The sequence below is a fragment of the Rhinolophus sinicus genome, linkage group LG09 (assembly GCF_036562045.2).
Source record: "Rhinolophus sinicus isolate RSC01 linkage group LG09, ASM3656204v1, whole genome shotgun sequence".
Lineage (NCBI taxonomy): Eukaryota > Metazoa > Chordata > Mammalia > Chiroptera > Rhinolophidae > Rhinolophus > Rhinolophus sinicus.
The window spans coordinates 71,950,266-71,968,579 of record NC_133758.1 but is presented as its reverse complement, the minus strand read 5'-3'; the positions used below and the strand labels follow the sequence as shown (position 1 = coordinate 71,968,579).

The window sequence follows — 18,314 nt, the reverse complement described above, 5'->3', positions numbered from 1 at the left end:
GCTCAGCGATTAAAGAGGCAGGTAAAGTAGTAGGACCTTTTTAATAATCTTGCAGAAATGGAAGTTTCCCTGGAATTGAATGAAATCACACTTTACAAAATAAAGGTAAGAGAGTAAAAGAGAAAAACATGAGTCCAGGAAGCTGTGTTTTTTTGTTTTGTTTTTTTAATTTTGAGAATATGTCTTTTCCTATGTTATATTAAACACAACAGAAAACAGTGATTTCAGTCTTACAAATTTATATTGCTGTGAACTTGGAGGGTAAAGAATGACTCCCCAAGTATGAGTGCATCGTCCAAAAGTTCATTAATGTATCAGTTGTAGAAACCTCAAACTGGTTTCCTATTGACTTAGTTAAAACACCTGATTTTTCCAAAGAAACCAGTCCTCTGGGGTGTGCTTAGGAAGCCAGGCAAGCACGTGGAAGCTGGTTGCACCCCTTCCAAAGGCCAAGTGTCATCTTGATAATCCCCATAAAAATCAGTGGGAGTTGTGTGAACATAGGAAAATCTTTTCAGAGTTGTGAACAGGACTGCTCAGGACACTTCTTCCATGACTGTAGGGACTGCTCCAGCAGTAATTACCCATAGAGCCTTGCACGGCCTGAGAAGAAAGCTATGGAATAGCGTGAGGGCTGAAGCTCTGAGCTGCATATTCTAGGTGACGTGTGGAAATAGAAGCAATGAAGAGCGTGGTGGGAGCTCTGAGCCCCGGATGTTTTTTCCCTTCTACCTTCATGGTGGGGAAAGGATGGGGCAAAACAGAGGCCCCCTGTTTCATGTCTCTGCTACTTTGCTCTTGATTATCAGTGAAACAAGGGAGAAAAAGGAGGGAAAGTCCACAGATACAGAAATTACTTGAAAACAGAGTATAAATCAAAAAGCTCAGGTGAAGACCTGGTTTCCCCTTACCAGTTTTGGGACTTAAAAAGTCCATGAGCCTCAGATGTGTCATCTGTCATATTGGGAAAATACTACCTAACCTGATGGTAGTGTTCTTAGTATTGAATGGCCTACACTAGGTGCTCGTTAAATGTCTGCTGAGTCTAAATCAGCACTGAAGCTACAGCAGGGATGGGTCAGAATGGGCAATACTGTGAGGAACTCAGGCGTGAAGAACACACGCGTGGCAAACATATGGGATGATTGCCTATTCAAAGCAGGAACAACAGCATGAAAGCCCTGTCAGCTTGAAATGTGAATGAAAGCAGCCAAAGCTGAAAGAAGCACCTTTTATGATTTACTTGGCCTTCTCTGAAGGTGTTTCCCCTCGGAGGAGGTATTTACATTGTTGCTTCCTTGTGTGGAAAGGGATACCAAATGCTAGGCATTTGTGAGCAAACCATACAAAATATTATGTTCCTACATTAAGAAGGGAAAATAATATGATAGCAAAACAGTCTTAAATTGGATCACTTGAATCTTGGTAATAAAATATTGACAGTGTATTTTAATTTCTCTCATTGCTTGTTTAAGATGAAAACAAATAGTCTTAATTAAATAGCCATATCTTCATAACATGCAATTGAAAAGCAAATCTTTGAAACAGGCTCTTGATACTAAAAGGTATAACTGAAAATCACTGTACAGTATCCGCTGTTATGATTCCTAGAAACAAGTTGGGACACATTTTATATATCATGGAAAGCAGGAAAAAGAGTTTTTAAATTATTTATTTATAGGTGTTCATTATATATTATATATTACATTATGTAATAACTATGTAATATGTATTTATATTGTTGCAATTATTACGTTTTCTGGAAACATTTGTTTGCCAGCTGTCAGCTAGACTAACCTATTTTTGCTTATTCTTTTCCTTACTCCCCCCGCCCACTTAATCCTCAAATATTCACTTTTATTTGTGTTTGGGAAAGAGGAATTTATTTTTATTTTGTGGCTAGTGTAGTATTGCAGAATGTAGTATGCTGTGAGACTTAAAGTACTTCTGGTCAAAAACCTCTTGTTTCCCCAAATTCCCACAATTTGCACTTATCTCTGAAATTAACAGGAATCAACACCTTATTTTTGTGATGAAATTCACTTTGATTATCTTACTAGAGGCTACTCATAAGTGCCAATGGCCTCATCCAGATAAGTATAGATCTTTAAGAGTAGATTCCTGGGCCTGAGTCCTTGTAATAGGATCATGGATGTTTGGTTGTTTTTCATTATTTACTAGGATTATTTTATATACAAAAAGTAATAATGTACATGGTTTAATTGTTTTAAGCAGTGTCAGAAGGTATAGAATGAAAAGTAATTCTCTCTCCTGTACCAGACTTTCAGTCCTTTTCCCAGAGGCAAACATGTTTTTCATAAATATACATTCAGAAATTCTGTACTCTTAACTAGCACATACTTGAATATATGTAGCACGTTTAATATAAATGGGATAATATTATGCATACATATGTCTTGCTCTAAAATCTTGGTTATTAGAATGTATTTCATTTTGTAACACACGCCATTGTGGTACAATTTACCATGAAATTTACCATTTGTAAGTGTATACTACAGTAACTTTTGCTAAAATGATATAGTTGTGTAACTATCACCATAATCCTTAGAACATCTATCATCCCAAGTTCCCCTAGACCCAGATAATCATTAATATGCTTTCTTAACAATTTTGCATTTGTAGAAATTTTTTTGTAAATGGAATCATACAGTATGTAGTATTTTACTTAGAATAATGCTGTTGAGATTTACCCATGATGGTGTATATATAATTATTTTGTTTCTTTTTATTGCTGAGTAGTTTTCCATTGCTGGATATATTGCTTTTTTTTTAATCCATTTACCAGTGGATGGACATATGAGTTGTTTTCAGTTTGGGGTATTTATGAGTAATGTTGTTATGAACATTTGGATAAAAGTGTTTGTGTGCATATATGTTTTCATTTTTCTTGGGTAGATGCCTAAGAGTGATACTGCTGGGTTATATGACAAGTACTGGGGTGCCAAAGAAATGTACACACATTTTAAGAGATGTTAGCACTTTGGTCAACGTTGCTCAAGCCGTAGTTTGCTGTAATGAGAAGTGTCTGGACACGGATGGTAACCACTTTGAGCACCTCTTGTAATTGCAGGAGTCAAACGTGACTTGTATTCATCTTTTATTATCGGTACATATTAATACAGTTTTTTCCTTTCTTAAAATGTGTATACATTTTTTTAGCACCCTCTGTATGTATTTAAAGTAAGAAATTCCCAGAATGTTTTCCAAAATGGTTGTATCATTGTATATTCCCACAAGCAAGGTATGAGATTTCCAGTTTCTGCCTATTTTCGCCCTCTCTTGTATCATCAGTCTTTTTGATTATAGCAATTCTAGTAGGTATACAGTGATACTTTTTGTGACTTTAATTTATTTTTCTCTAATCTTTTCATGTGTTTATTAATATTCATATATCTTCTTTGGTGACATGTCTACTCGATATATTGCCCATTTGTATATTTATTAGGCTGTTTGTCTTATTAAGTTTCAAAAGTTTTTTTATACATTCTGAACACAAATTCTTTATAAGATATATGATTTGCAAATATTTTCTCCTGTTCTGTGGCTTCTCTTTTCATTTTCTTAGAGGTGCCTTTTGAAGCAACAAAGTTTTACATTTTAATGAAGTCCAATTTATCTTTTTAGTATGTTGCTGGATTCTGTTTCCTTATATTTTGCTAAATTTTGAACCCCTTTGGGGGAGATTATCTGTAGTTTCTGGTTTAGTGTCAGGGTAATTAATACTGGCTTCATAAAATATGTTGGAGACTATTCCCTCTCCATCTACTTTCTAAAAGAGTCTGTGTAGGATTGATATTTCTTCTTTAAAAGTTTGATAGAATTCACCAGTGAAGCCATCTGCTATGGGCATTTATTTGTAGAATAATTTTTATTCACTGATGACATTTCTTCTTTTTTTTTTTTTTTTTTTTTGAGTTAGGTCTATTCCAATTTTATATTTCTTCTTGAGTTGGTTTTGGTAATTTATGTATTTTTAGGAATTTTTACAATTTATCTAAGTTGTGAAATTTGTTAGCATAAAGTTTTTAACAAAATTATATAAAATTCTATTTTGAGAACCAACTTTTGGATTCATTGATTTTTGGTTTTCTATTTCAATGTTTTCCATACTGATCTTTATGATACCTCCTTTTCTGCTTACTTTGTGTTTGATTTACTTTGTTTCTCTGTCTTCTTGAAGTGGAAGCATATATTAATGATTCTAGTTCCCTCTTTCTAATGAAAGAATTTAAAGGTATAAATTTCACTGTAAGCACTTCTTTAGCTGAATTCCATAAATTTGTATATACTGTATTTTCCTCTTCATTCAGTTCAATATATTTTCTTATTTCCCTTGTGAGTTCTTCTCTGACCCATAGGTTACTTAGAAATGTGTTGTTTGTTTGTAAAACTTTTGGGATTTCCCAATTCTTTTCTGTTGGTTTCTAATAATTTCTCTATATAGGAGAATATGTTTTACATAATTTCAATCCTCTTAAACGTGTTGATACCTGTTGTATGACCTAGGGCCTTGCCTTTTTTAACTTAACAATTTATCTTGGAGGGCTTGATATATTAGCTCAGAATATACCTATATCTCATTATTTTTAATAATTTGCTTAATCAGATACCCACTAATGGATATTTTGGTTGCTTTTATTCTTTTTCTATTGTAAAGAATGAGGTATCTTTGTACAGCTATCTATCTCTGCATAAAAGAGGTGGTGTATAGCATAAATTCATTCTTTTTTTCACCAAATATTTCTTTAATGCCTACAATATAATAGGCATATTTGGGCATTTGAACTATGGCAATAAAGAAAGCCAGCACATCCTTTTTCATGGAGTTGATGTTCCATTAGAGAGAGACAAATAAAAAATAAATGCCAACATAAATATGTCCTTTATTTGTTACATATTTCCTATCCCACTGGAGTTTATTCTTGAATACAAATTTTATAACCAGTTGCTGTATTGAGTTACCTTATTGTTTCTTATATTTTTTTCAATTCAATTCATGGGATTTGGGAGCATACAATCATACCACCTACAAATAACAATCACTTTGTCTCTCCCTTCTATTTGCATACTCCAATTTGTCTTATCTAATACATTTGACTATTTTTTCTTGAACATTGGTGATTAATAGTGGAGATTGTGGAAATGTCTATCTTCTTCCTGGCTTAAATGGAAACCATCTCATTTTACACAGTTAAACACAATACTGGCTTTTTATTTGACATGAATATTTACTATGTTAAGGAAATATCCCTCAATTTCTATTTCATTAAAATTCTTTGTCAAAAATGGATAATGGATTTTATCAAAAGCCAAAAAAGGTATCTATGGAGATGATCATTATTTTCTCCTTTGACTTATCACTTTGATGAATTGCATTAAGAGACTTATTATTAGAGTATTGAATTATCCTTTCATTCCTGGAATAAACTATATTACACTTATAATGTGCTCCTATATCTTATTTTTGTATATAATTTTGCATCAACATTAATAAATGAGATTGGTCTCAAGTTTTCTTTTTCAGGTTTTTTAAAAAAGATTTTTATTTAAAAATATAGCTAACATACAACATTATATCAGTTTCAGGTGTACATCATAACTGTTCAACATTTACATAACTAAAGAAGTGATCACCATAAGTCCAGCAACCATCTGACACTGTACCACATTAGCACAATATTACTGACTATACTCCCTATGCTTTACTTTACATCCCCATGACTATTTTGTAACTACCAATTTGTACTTCTTAATCCCTTCACCTTTTTCACCTTTCACGGGGGTGTTGGGGGGTCTCCCAACCGCCCTCCCATCTATCAACCCGATAAATATAGTACCCACCTGACATCATACATCATTACTACTATAGTATTGACAATATTTTTTATGTTATACCCTGCATCCCTATGACTACTTTGTAACAACCAATTTTTTCTACTTAATCTCTTCCCGTTTTTCATCAACCCCTCCTCCCATCTGGGAACCATCAGAATGTTTTCTGTATCTGTGAATGTGTTTCTATTTTGTTTATTTTATTCTTTAGATTTCACATACAAGTGAAATCACATTTCATCTGTCTTTCTCTGTCTGACATACTCCACTCAGCACGATACCCTCGAGGTCCATCCATGCTGCCGCACATGGCAAGAACCTATTCCCTTCCGTGGTCAAGCAATATTCCATTGTATATACGCATATGTACCACCTCTTCTTTATCCATTCTTCCATTGACAGACCCCCAGGCTGTCTCCACATCTTGGCCATTGTAAACAATGCTGCAATGAACATATTGATGCACATGTACCTTGAAGTAGCATTTTGGGTTTCTTCAGATAAATACTCAGAAGTGGGATTCCTGGGTCCTTCTTTGTCTCTTAGCCACGCTATGTTTTTGATTGGAGCATTTAATCCATTTACATTGAAAGTAATTATTGATAGATAGACCTCTGACAATTAACTTTGCAAACTTGCCTCTGTGCACTTACATTGGCAGCACTGTACAAACAGCTCAGTAAAGTTTCATAACGTTGATATATCAGTGTCTCACAGCTGTGTTCATGTTGACGTGTGCTGGTGTCTTGCTGAGCGGTGTTCATTATTGTTGTTGCGTGTTTTTGTTCCATCGTAGGAATGTCTAAGCTTGAATTAGAGCAACGAACAAACATTAAATTTCTTATTAAACTTGGCAAGAGTGGAAGTGAAACCAGGGACATGTTAGTCCTAGTTTATGGGGATAACGCCAGGAAGAAAACGACAGTGTACAAATGGATTAAACATTTTTCTGAGGGGAGAGAACATATCACTGATGAAGAAAAGTCAGGGTGGCCAGTAATGAGTAGAACTGATGAAAACATTGCAAAAATTCATCGAATTGTGCATCAAAATTGTCAGCTGACTGTGCGAAGCATAGCAGACCAAGTAAACACCAACAGAGAAACAGGAAAATCTTAACTGAAAATCTTGGAATGAGAAAGGTGTGTGCAAAAATAGTCCTAAAGGAGCTCACCAATGAACAAAAGCAAAGGGAGTTTTTAGCCAGTAAACGAATAACTGTTGGAATACCCTCCCTACTCACCTGACCTGGCCCCTAATAACCCAAAAATAAAGAAAATATTGAAAGGAAGACATTTTGATAACATTCATGACATCAAGGGTAATATGATGACAGCTCTAATGGCCATTCCAGAAAAAGAATTCCAAAATTGCTTTGAAGGGTGGACTAGGCGCTGGCATCGGTGCATAGCTTCCCAAGAGGAGTACTTCTGAGATGACTGTAGTGATATTCAGCAATGAGGTATGTAGCACTTTTTCTAGGATGAGTTTGCAAATTTAACTGTCAGATCTCGTATGTAGTTATTGCCATTTTATTATTCATATTTTTGAATTTTTTTTTCATCTTAAAGAAGTCCCTCTCACATTGTTTGTAATTCTGGTTTGGTGATGGTGAACTCCAGCTTTTTCTTGTCTGGGAAGCTCTTTATCTGTCCTTTGATTTTAAATGATAAACTTGCTGGGTAGAATAATATTGGCTGTAGGTCCTTGCTTTTCATAATATTAAATATTTCGTTCCAGTCCCTTCTAGCCTGCAAAGTTTCTGTTAAGAAGTCAGCTGACAGTCTTATGAAAGTCGTTTATAAGTTATCAGTTGCCCTTCTTTTGCTGCTTTTAGGATTCTTTTTATCTTTAACCTTTGCCATTTTAATTATAATGTGTGGGCCTGTTTGGGTTCATCTTGTTTGGGACTCTCTATGCTCCCTGGACTTGTATGTCTATTTCCTTCACCAGGTTAGGAAGTTTTCAGTCATCATTTCTTCAAATAGGTTCTCAATCCCTTGCTTTCTCTCTTCTTCTGGTACTCCTATGAGGCAAATGTTGTTATGCTTGATGTTGTGCCAGAGACCCCTTAAACTGTCCTCATTTTCTTTAATTCTTTTTATCTTTTGTTGTTCCCATTAGGTATTTTCTGCTACATTGTCTTCCAAATGCTGATTCAATCCTCTCTTTCATCTAGTCTACTGGTGATTCCTTCTAGTGCATTCTTCATTTCAGTTATTGTATTCTTCACTTCTGACTTTTTTTTTTTAATGGTTTCCACGTCCTTTTTTTAGGTTTCCTATCTCTTTGTTGAAGTTCTTAAGTGCCTTGAACATCCTTATAACCATTGTTTTGAACTCTGTATCTGGTAAGTTGCTTGCCTCCATTTTGTTCAGTTCTTTTTCTGGAGTTTTCTCCTAGTCTTTCATTTGGGACATATTTCTTTGTTTCCTCATTTTGGCTGTCTCTTTGTGCTTGTTTCTATGTATTAGGTAGATCTTATACACCTCCCAGTCTTGCCAGGTAGCCTTATGTAGTAAGTGCCCTGTGTGACCCAGTGGCACAGTCTCCCTGGTTACCTGCTCAGGGTGCTCCAGGAGTGTCCCTTGTGTGGGTTGTGTGTGTGCCCTCCTGTTATAGTTGAGGCTTGATTGCTAATAACGTATGAGTGGGTGGGATTGACCCTCAGGCTGACTGGCTGTGGGGTTGGCCACATCCACAGCTTACGGGCTACTGTGCAGGGGGCTTACCACACAGAGCTGGATTCACCCCATTAGGCTCTGGTTCCTGTTGAGACCACCTTTTAGGTGTACCATCTGTGGAGCTAATTGGTCTAAAGCCAACCTCCAAGTATGTTGGTTCTGGGAGCTCTTGGGAGGAGCTCTGGTGCAGGCCCAGGTCAGCCACTGCCTGTGACCAGCGGGGATTCCCTGGTAGGAGCTACAAAGTGATCCACACTTGGTCACTGCCTGTGCTGGACCTAGAGGCACATGTGAGAGCCTACACTATGAACCAAGGATGGCTACCACCAGTACTGGGTCTGGGGTAGTGCAGAAAAAAGGCAGGACATCGAGGCCTGCTACTGGTTGTGGCTCCTGTAAGGTTCAGCTGCTGATAAAGCCTCATGCAGTATGAAGTTGGGTGTGGCAGGGTCTCATTGAGTCACCAGGGTGGAGCAAGCAGAGCTCACCAGACCAATTCAGGTTCAGATTTGGCCCAGGGGGTGGAAGAGGGCTCAACAGAGGAAAGATGGAGCCCACCTGCCAGCTGTACAGGAAGAAGACCCCCACACAGGGAAAATGGCAACTATCTTCCAGCCCTCATCCTGCAGCCACACACCTCAGTGTGTCCCCTGACATACCCCACAAGTTACTGTCCCGCCACTGGAGCCCAGGGTAATTCCTTCAAGGGAGTCTCTGCAGGCCTATAAAAGGATTTCTCAGTTTCCTATAGCCTTCTGTCCCACCCTGATGATGGGAATACCCACTGTTTTTCACAGCCAGATGTTGTGGGGGGCTCCTCTTCCCGGCACCAGTATTCCGGGCTGGGGAGTCTGGTATGGGGCTGGGGCCCCTTGCTTCTCTGTGGGGAACCTCTGTAGTTTAGATATCACTCCCAATTTTCATCCTCCACATGGAGGTTTGGGGCCAACCCCTTTCACATCTCCGTCCCTCCTACTAATCTCAATGTGGCTTCTTCTTTATGTCCTTAGCTATAAAACTTGTGTTCAGGTAGACTTTAGATCATTCTCCAGATGACTTTTCTATAATTCAGGTGTAATTTTCATGTGTTCATGGTATGAGACAAGCACAGCATTTATCTACCCCACCATCTTGGATAATTTCGCCTCTCAGGGGTTTTTTTTTTACTATCAGATTTTACTACTGAAGTTATAGCAAGTTTCATAAAAGCAATCATTTGGTTTTCTTCTCTCTCTTCTCTAAAATAAATTAAGTAACACTGAAATTATCTGTTCCTTGAAGGTATAACATAATACACTTTGAAATTATCTAGTTCTGATGGTTGGGTTGGGTTTTTGGTTTGGGTTGCTGGGAAAGAGATACCTTTTTACAACCTTCTCAATTTCTTCCATAGTAATTAATCATCTTAGAGTTTCTGTCTTACCTGATCTCAGTTTCTATAATTTATATTATCCTAAGAAATTTTCTCTCTTAATCACAATTTCAAGTGTATTTAAATAGAATTATATCAAGTATTCTCTAATTTTTTTCTTTCACTTTACCAAAGAGTATTTCTATTATTCTCACTTCTCATTGGTGATTTTTTTTATTAGGTTGGCTAATAGTTTTTCTATTTTAATGGCTTAGGGAACATACTAGTTTATTTATAACTAATTTTTTGGCTGATGCTCAACCTAGTATGAAATAGGGCATCGTTATACTTTCTGCCCACAGAGGCTATTTCTGATGTCTGGAATAAAACACTTCAAAGTGATTACTGTAATTAATCCTGTTCATGTATTCTACTCTTATTTATATTAAAATGCACCAAAGTCTTCTAATTAATTTGTGAACCTCCCATAAATTATGGTTGGTTAGTATTTGGAAATTTTCCTTCATATTTCTAGAAAACATGATCTTAAATTTTTTTATTAGATCAAAATATTCCCTTCTTATGCTGACAATATAATAATTAACTAATATCAGTAATGCACATCTTCTCTTTCTTTTACATTCAAACAATTCAAAGTATGTGAGAGGCAGCATAAACTATATCAGAGCTGTGTTTGAAGGCAAAAGCATAAAAATTATGGACACAGAGAATTGTATCTATGTAGAAAACTCCTCCTTTAAATTTTCAAAAAGCATATTATGAGACAAAAACATTTATCCCAAGTTTTAAACTGCACAGAGAAAATATTAAAAGCAAATATGTAAGTATTGGTATTATTATTAATAGTGCTAATATTTTTTCTAAAAACATTGTTTAGAAACAGTTTCAAGTTTGGATTAAAATTATGAATGTGGTACACAGAACACCATATACCATTTACCCATATTGCTGTTAACATTTTGCCCCATTTGTTTAATTGTGTGTGTGTGTGTGTGTGTGTGTGTGTTTCTGAACCATTTAAGACTAAGTTACATACATCATTCCCTTTTACCCCAAACATTTTAGTATTTATTTCATGTCACTACTTGTTTGGAGAACTATTTAATCAGCCAGTTAGTTAAAGTTGTAAAAGATACTTTTAAAGAAAAACTTTGAATTTAAAAACTATTATTACCACCACAGCAACAAAAGCCTTAAGAAATCATCAAAAGAGATTTTACCTAAACAAAGAGAGTCACTATTCTCCAAGATCTGATACAGGAATATTTTTGAGAGACAGAATAGCACTGGTTATTTGAAAAGAGTGCTATCCAGAGAGATTCAGTGAAAGTCAAAGTGGATATTCCACAATCAGTATTATGTAATTCAGTGTTCTACCAGATGTCAGCAGAAAAGAACATATATGACACAGCAAACCAAATAACAAATTCACACTATGAGTTGTGAATAACCATGGAGTAATGGCTACTATATTAACAAATATGGCCTGAAGTCTCAGAGACTTAGAAAAATAAAACTCTATTTCCCATTCTTCTGGTTCCTGGTGAAGGTGTTCCTGGATAGCAGATTTCCTGAGCAACTGTATTCCACACAGTAGCTCAGGGAACCAGGCTCCTCTTGGATGGATCGCCATAACCTAGGGCCTTGGAGTCCCCACTGGGTGCACTCTAGCTAGCTGGAAGATAAATGTGAACAAAAGAGTAGAGGATCAAGCAAGAGGCTTAGGGGTCAGCCCTGAGAGAGGTGTGTGTTGCTTCCTTTCACATTCCACTAGCCAGAACTCAGTTCTAGGTTCTATTAACCACAAGAGGCTGGGAAATGTAATATTCCTGTGTGCCCAGAAATAAGGGAATGGTTTGGAGGTCACTCATGTAGTAGATACTCCACCTTTGATATGTCTTATATGACTACTGATTATGTCAAAGCATGAGATGAAATCTTTTTTATAATATGATGATTTGATTTATTTTAGAATTTTGAGGCACACTCAAGCTATTGGTATGCATTTTAAAATTCACAGGGTCTCCTCACATTTCACTTCTCAACTCAACTTTCTTGGATAAAGAAACTAGGACTAAGAGTTAAGTAATTGGCCCAAGTTCAATGAATGTGTGTCTTGGCACAGTGATGGGCAATTTATGGTTCCCCAGATATAAGAAATAAGAAATGTGAATCAATATCAATGACAAAGTACCCCATCCTAAGCATGGAAAATCCATCTATCTCACAAGACGTATGCCAAATGGGGAAATTGATGAATGATGACCCTTAAAGTGAGAGAGACAGGATACTGGAAATACTCATAGAGTTGTCGCACCACTTAGAAGTAGCAGAAACATAATTCAAATCTGTGACTTCTGACGGCAATATCAGTGAGTTTTACATTATATCCATTTTCCCAAATATTATTGAAAGAAAGCTTTCATGGCTTCTGCTTGGACATATAGGATTTATTCATCCATTTGCATTCACTTAGATTTATTGTGAATTTACTGTGCTCAGCTCTGGTCTAGGTGCTGGAAGTAATACAGTAGTCAACAAAGTCCTGCCTAGAAAGCTTATCTCCTAGAGGGAAATTAGATAATGAACAAAGAAATGCATCTTGCAGATGAGAAGGAAGGAAACTGAGAAACAGGGTAAAAGAAAGAAGAGTGATGGGCATGGAAGATAGTTCTCTTATAAAAAGAGTAGTCAGTCATCTGTGCAGAGATCTAAGGAAAGAAAGGGAGCACACTGTGTGGATATTCAGAGGAGAGCATTTCAGGCTAAAGGAAGGCCCCAAGGCAGGACTGTGCTTGCTGTAGACAAATAACAGCAAGAGCTAAGACTCTCGTGGCTGAGACTGAATGGGAAAGAGAGGAAATCGTAGAGGTCAGAGAGATTGTTGGAGCTGCAGAGAGGCAGTAATGTAGAGTCTTATGTAACCATAGGCCACAGAGGGACTTGAGATTTTACTTTTGAGTAAGATGGGAAGTCTTCGGAGTTTTTGAACAGAGGAATGATATGATATAACATTTTAAATGTCTCCCTGTGTCTGCTGTGTGGAGAACAAACTGTTAGCAGGCAAGGCTGAAAATACGCAGACAAGTGAGTGGGCTTTCACAGCAATCCAAGTGAGAGATGAAGAGAGATTGGAGAAGGATGGTAGAAGTGGAGGCAGTGGAAATGGATTCTGAATGTACTTCAAGAGCTGAAGGATTTGCTGATGGATGGGATGTGTGGGGTGTAAGAGAAAAAGAGGAATCCAAGACTGCAAAGTTTTTGAGGTAAGCAACTAGAAGAACAGAGTTGCCATGTACTGATATGATGAATATGATGGAAGGAAATGGACAAAGGGGGCTTGAGGTTAGAATCAAGAGTCCAGTTTGGGACATGTGAAGCTTGAGATACTTTTTAGCTCTCCAAATGGAGATGGCTGGTGTGTGGATAGTATTTGAAGCTGGAGATTGAAAGAGAACAACTAGGAAGTGAGTGTAAATAAAGAAGAGAAACGTTCTCAGGACTGAGTACTGGGACCCTCCCATTTTAGTGGTCAGAAAGAGTGACCAGCAAAAGGCTAGGGAAGCATGACTTGAAGGAGGAGAAGAAAGAGAGAGGGATACTGGTAGCCTTACATGGGAAAATGTTTCAAGATGGAAGGTGTGAATAATTGTGTCGAGTGCTGAGTCAGAGAGGACTGAGAATTTAACATTGGATTTGGCAACAGGATAACATATTTTGAGTTAATGTGATCATTCAAGTCAGTTGAAAATAGCACTCAATTTTTTTTTTTATTTGATTTACTAATTGGGGAGAAGTCAACATCAGTGTTTTGGTTACTTCGAAACAAAACTTTTATATATTAATCTGTAGAGTGCATTTATTTGCATATACTATGATATATATATATTTTTTCATTTTTTCCTGAAGAGAGAAAGTACACTCGTCCTTCCGTAAGTACTCTAAATTATCTTTATATCCTGCCATTCAGCTCATATGAGATCAACTTTTTAACCAGAAGAATGGATATTCCTATCTGTGCTAATGGCGAAGTTAGTGAAACGTTCCGTAGTAGGTTAAGTGGCATCCATTTTATCAAGGAGATTCTTGGAGACAGTGACTTTTTCAAGTCTCTATCATAAAGTTCAAGTACCATAAAAATAAAAAATGTGAAACTGCAGGTTATCTTTACAAAGAGTACCTCACCCCATCCCACACACATCAGTTAAAAAATCAGTTTAATATATCAATTATTTTATTTCAAAATATATCTGTTGGCCATTTCTAAATATAAATGGGAAAATGTGTAGAACTAAGTGTTTTATAGATGGTAAACACAGTATACATGTGACAAGATATAACTTAATTATTGATTTTTTAATTAACTTTTTATTTGCCCCACTTACTAATTTGAGGACACCTTAAGTGCAAAAAAAAATAGACATGTTAAGGTTTACATTGCCACAGTCACCAGTATAAATACCAATAATTGCTCTAGTGAAGATATGCAGAAATGCCTATTCAGAGAAACTACTGGTTTTTCAAATACTGGCTGATTTCCCTCAAAAACAAGGATTGTATTTTGTTTATCACTTTTTTACCTTAGCATGCATACTTGTTAAATTATTTTATTCCGTTATTTAATTCTTACATTAGGAAAGGAAGGAGAGTCACACACACATACACACACACACACCCAAAAAAAAAAGAAATTCAGGAAGACGCATGTGTGAGTCAAATAATACAGCTAAGTGTACAAAAATGGGCAAAATTATGTTTCTACTGATATTCTTCTGTCTGGGCTTTTAAAGCAACCTTAGAATCTTTCCTTTCTGTTTGGTCATGTACCAAATATTTGCCTAAGTTGTCTTTCTTCTTCCTATTTGTTCATTCCACAAATGTACCAGGCTCTGTTCTAAATATGGGGACATCCAGTGAACGCTTCTTATGGAGCTTACTTTATGGAGCTTACTTTAAATGTAATGAGCAATAACAGATTAGTCCTGTCAGTTAATCTACCAACTGCACTCATTATATGGCTTAAAACCTGCCATACAACAATGTTTCACTTAAAAAAAACACGCAGTCTTAGATGGAAAACTCATTGAACTAGAATCTGCATACCAGGGGTCTAGTATATCTGCTACTAATTCACATGGCTACTTTGAGCGTGCCACTTAAGTTCTCTGGCCACCAGCTGCCCATCTGTAAATTGAAAATAATCTGTAATATCCATATCATCTCAAAAACTTTACATTTCTTAGTGTTTCTGAATTATGAGTTTATTAAGTTATTGTTGTACATTCATTAGTTGGGGAACCCAGAAGAAAGGAGTTATAAAGAGTAGTTTGTTTTTCATGTATTACTATATACATATTTCCTGCAGCTTCTAATCCACAATGCTAATTTCCTTGAACTAAGAACCCAAAAGTTTACTAACCATAAACAGAACTTGGCAGTAGCAGAATTTGGGATTTCAAGAAATGTCAGAGGGAAGAAGGAAAGAGGCAATGATGGTTCTAGCCAACAATTCAGAAGCTACAGGAAGATGATCCAAATTTATATTACATAAAATAGGTTCAATCAATTCATGCAAATTATTTTTCTGTGGTGGGAGAGAATCTTGTGTGTTTTCATTAAGACTTTTTTTAAAAGTTATGAACTCAAGTCTAAAAATGAGCAGTGTACAATAAATTTACTAAGTAATTTTCAAATTCCCCTGGTTCTAGAAATTTTAAAACTTAAGTAGCCAAAACAAAACAAACAAACAAAAAAGCAGTCACATGTCTCACTATCTGCCACTCCAGTGTAAAAAATTATATTTAGGAAATTAGGCTGGTCATGTCAAAAATGTGCTCTGCTTCCAGAGTGTTAGTTGCTTATGCGTGAGAGCAGAAAGTTAAGTAGACTGAGTGTAATTAAAGTTACATGCAAGAGAATCCAGATGGTAAACTCGGAAAATCTGGCCATGAAGACTTGAATCCCAGCACCTACAGGCAGGCCCTTACTTGTTGAATAAATGGGTAAAATCACTTACAGCATTATCTTGCTATAAAACATTATAAAGTCATGCTCATTTTTTCATATTACAGAATACGAAACCATAGATTTTTAATGAATATAAATTCTATAAAAAGTGCAATGAAAATAATCACAGTTATTATACCATATTAATGTGTTATGCTAATTGCCCTAAAAATTCAAGAAAATATTGTTTTGCTTCTCCTAATTAACATTATTTCACTATGTGTGGTACCTTTATGGGGAATTTTGTAGTACATTAGATAAATCAATTTTACATTTCCAGGAGAGTGAGTTTTAATGAGCATTATAATGCATTTAGTTCAAAAACAGTTTTATGTTACAAAGCATCTTCTACTGGTAGATTGCAAAAAGTTCCATCAAAGTGACACTTCCACTTAAAATTTGGAATAAAACTTAGTGAGGGCAGCATAGATAAATCCATTTCAGTTATATTGTGATAAATTTGGGATGGATACTACATTTCACCTATGGTTTTTTTTCATATGTTAAAAAACTACCCAAACCACATATGCCAGCAATCTAAAGTGAGTTTGGGAGCCTGCTAAATTCCACATAGAATACCTTATCACTTGCCTTATAAATCCCCATTCCTATATAAAGAAAATCAAAAATAAAAGTAAAATGCATTAAATACATAATAATGATCATTAAAATACATTCATTAGCTTCACATTTAGCTGAAGCTAATTCAATATCCATTATCCCAAGTGCTTATGGATAAGTTTTTCTCCCCCGTGCTTCAGAAACAAGCTTTTATCTGGACCCATCTTTTCTTCTTTCCCTCTGAATTCAAAGGAAAACTTGTAGGTATTGTACTCAAAGATATCAACTTCACCTTGCTCTGGAAGGAAGCCACTCCTGTCCACTCAGGGAACTGCTCCATCGGTATTCTCTCTCTCTTTTTTTTATTTTAATAATTCTTTTTCAGTTATTAAGTTGATATAGAAGGTTATATTAGTTTCAGGTGTACAACATAGTGTTTAGATATTTATATAACTTACAAAGTGATCACCCTGATTGATCTAGTGCTCACCTGGCACTATGCATAGTTGTTGCAATATTATTGACTATATTCCCTGTGCTGTACTTGACATCCCCATGAATATTTTGTAATTACCAATTTGTACTTCTTAATGCCTTCACCTTTTTTACATATCCCCCTAACTCCTCTCCCGTCTGGCAACATTCAAAATATTTTCTGTATCTATGATTTTGTTTTGTTTGTTCATTTCTTTTGTTCTTGAGATTCCACATATAAGTGAAATCAAATCGTATTTGTCTTTGTCTGACTCATTTCACTTGGCATAATACCCCCTGTAAGTCCAACCATGTTGTTGCACATGGCAAGATTTCATTCATTTTTATGGCTGAGTAATATTCCATTGTATATATGTACCACTTCTTATTTTTTTGCCACTCATCCGTTGATGGACGCCCCGATTGTCTCCATATCTTGGCTACTGTAAATAATGTTGCAATGAACATAGGAATGCACATGTCCCTTCAAAGCAGTGTTTTGTTTTCTTTGGATAAATATCCAGAAGTGGAATTACTGGGTCGTTCTTTATCTCTTGTTATAGCCTTTGTTTTAAAGTCTATTTTATCTAATATAAGTATTGCTACCCCAGATATTTTGTTTGTTTCTATTTTCATAAAATATCTTTTTTTCTCTTTTTTACTTTCTGTCAGTATGTGTTTTTCAATCTGAAATGAGTCTCTTGTAGGCAGTATATGTAAGGGTCTTGTTTTCTTATCCATTCAGCCACCCTATGTCTTTTGATTGCAGCATTTAATCCACTTACATTTAAAATAATTGCTGATAGATATGTAGTTATTGCCATTTTATTATTCACATTTTTAAAAAATCTTTTTATCTTCTTCTTAAAGTGGTCACTTTAACAGTTATTGTAATACTGGTTTAGTGGTGATGATCTCCTTTAGGCTTTTCTTGTCTGTGAAGCTCTTTATCTGTCCTTCGATTCTAAATGATAGTTTTGCTGGAGAGAGTAATCTTGGATGTTGGTCCTTACTTTTCATCACATTGAATATTTCAAGCCAGTCCCTGCTGGCCTGCAAACTTCCTGTTGAGAAGTCAGCTAACAGTCTTATGGGAGTCCCCTTGTAAGAAACTAGTTGTCTTTTTTTTACTACTTTTAGGATTCTCTCTTTGTCTTTAAACTTTTTAATTATGGCATTTTCATTGTGATGTGTCTTGGTGTGAGTCTCTTTGGATTCACCTTGTTTGGGATTCACTGTGTTTCCTGGACTTGTATGTCTATTTCCTTTGCCAGGTTAGGGAAGTTTTCTGTCATTATTTCTTTATATAGGTTTTCAATTCCTTGTTGTCTCTCTTCTCCTTCTGGTAACCCTATGATGTGAAT

At 35.8% G+C, this 18,314-nt stretch overlaps 1 protein-coding gene across 9 annotated transcripts in view; it reads left to right on the top strand.

The window, feature by feature from the left end:
* Window positions 1-18,314, top strand: part of MAGI2 (membrane associated guanylate kinase, WW and PDZ domain containing 2) — a 1,294,930-nt gene that overhangs the window by 1,076,545 nt on the left and 200,071 nt on the right. The gene's annotated exons all lie outside the window — the stretch shown is intronic.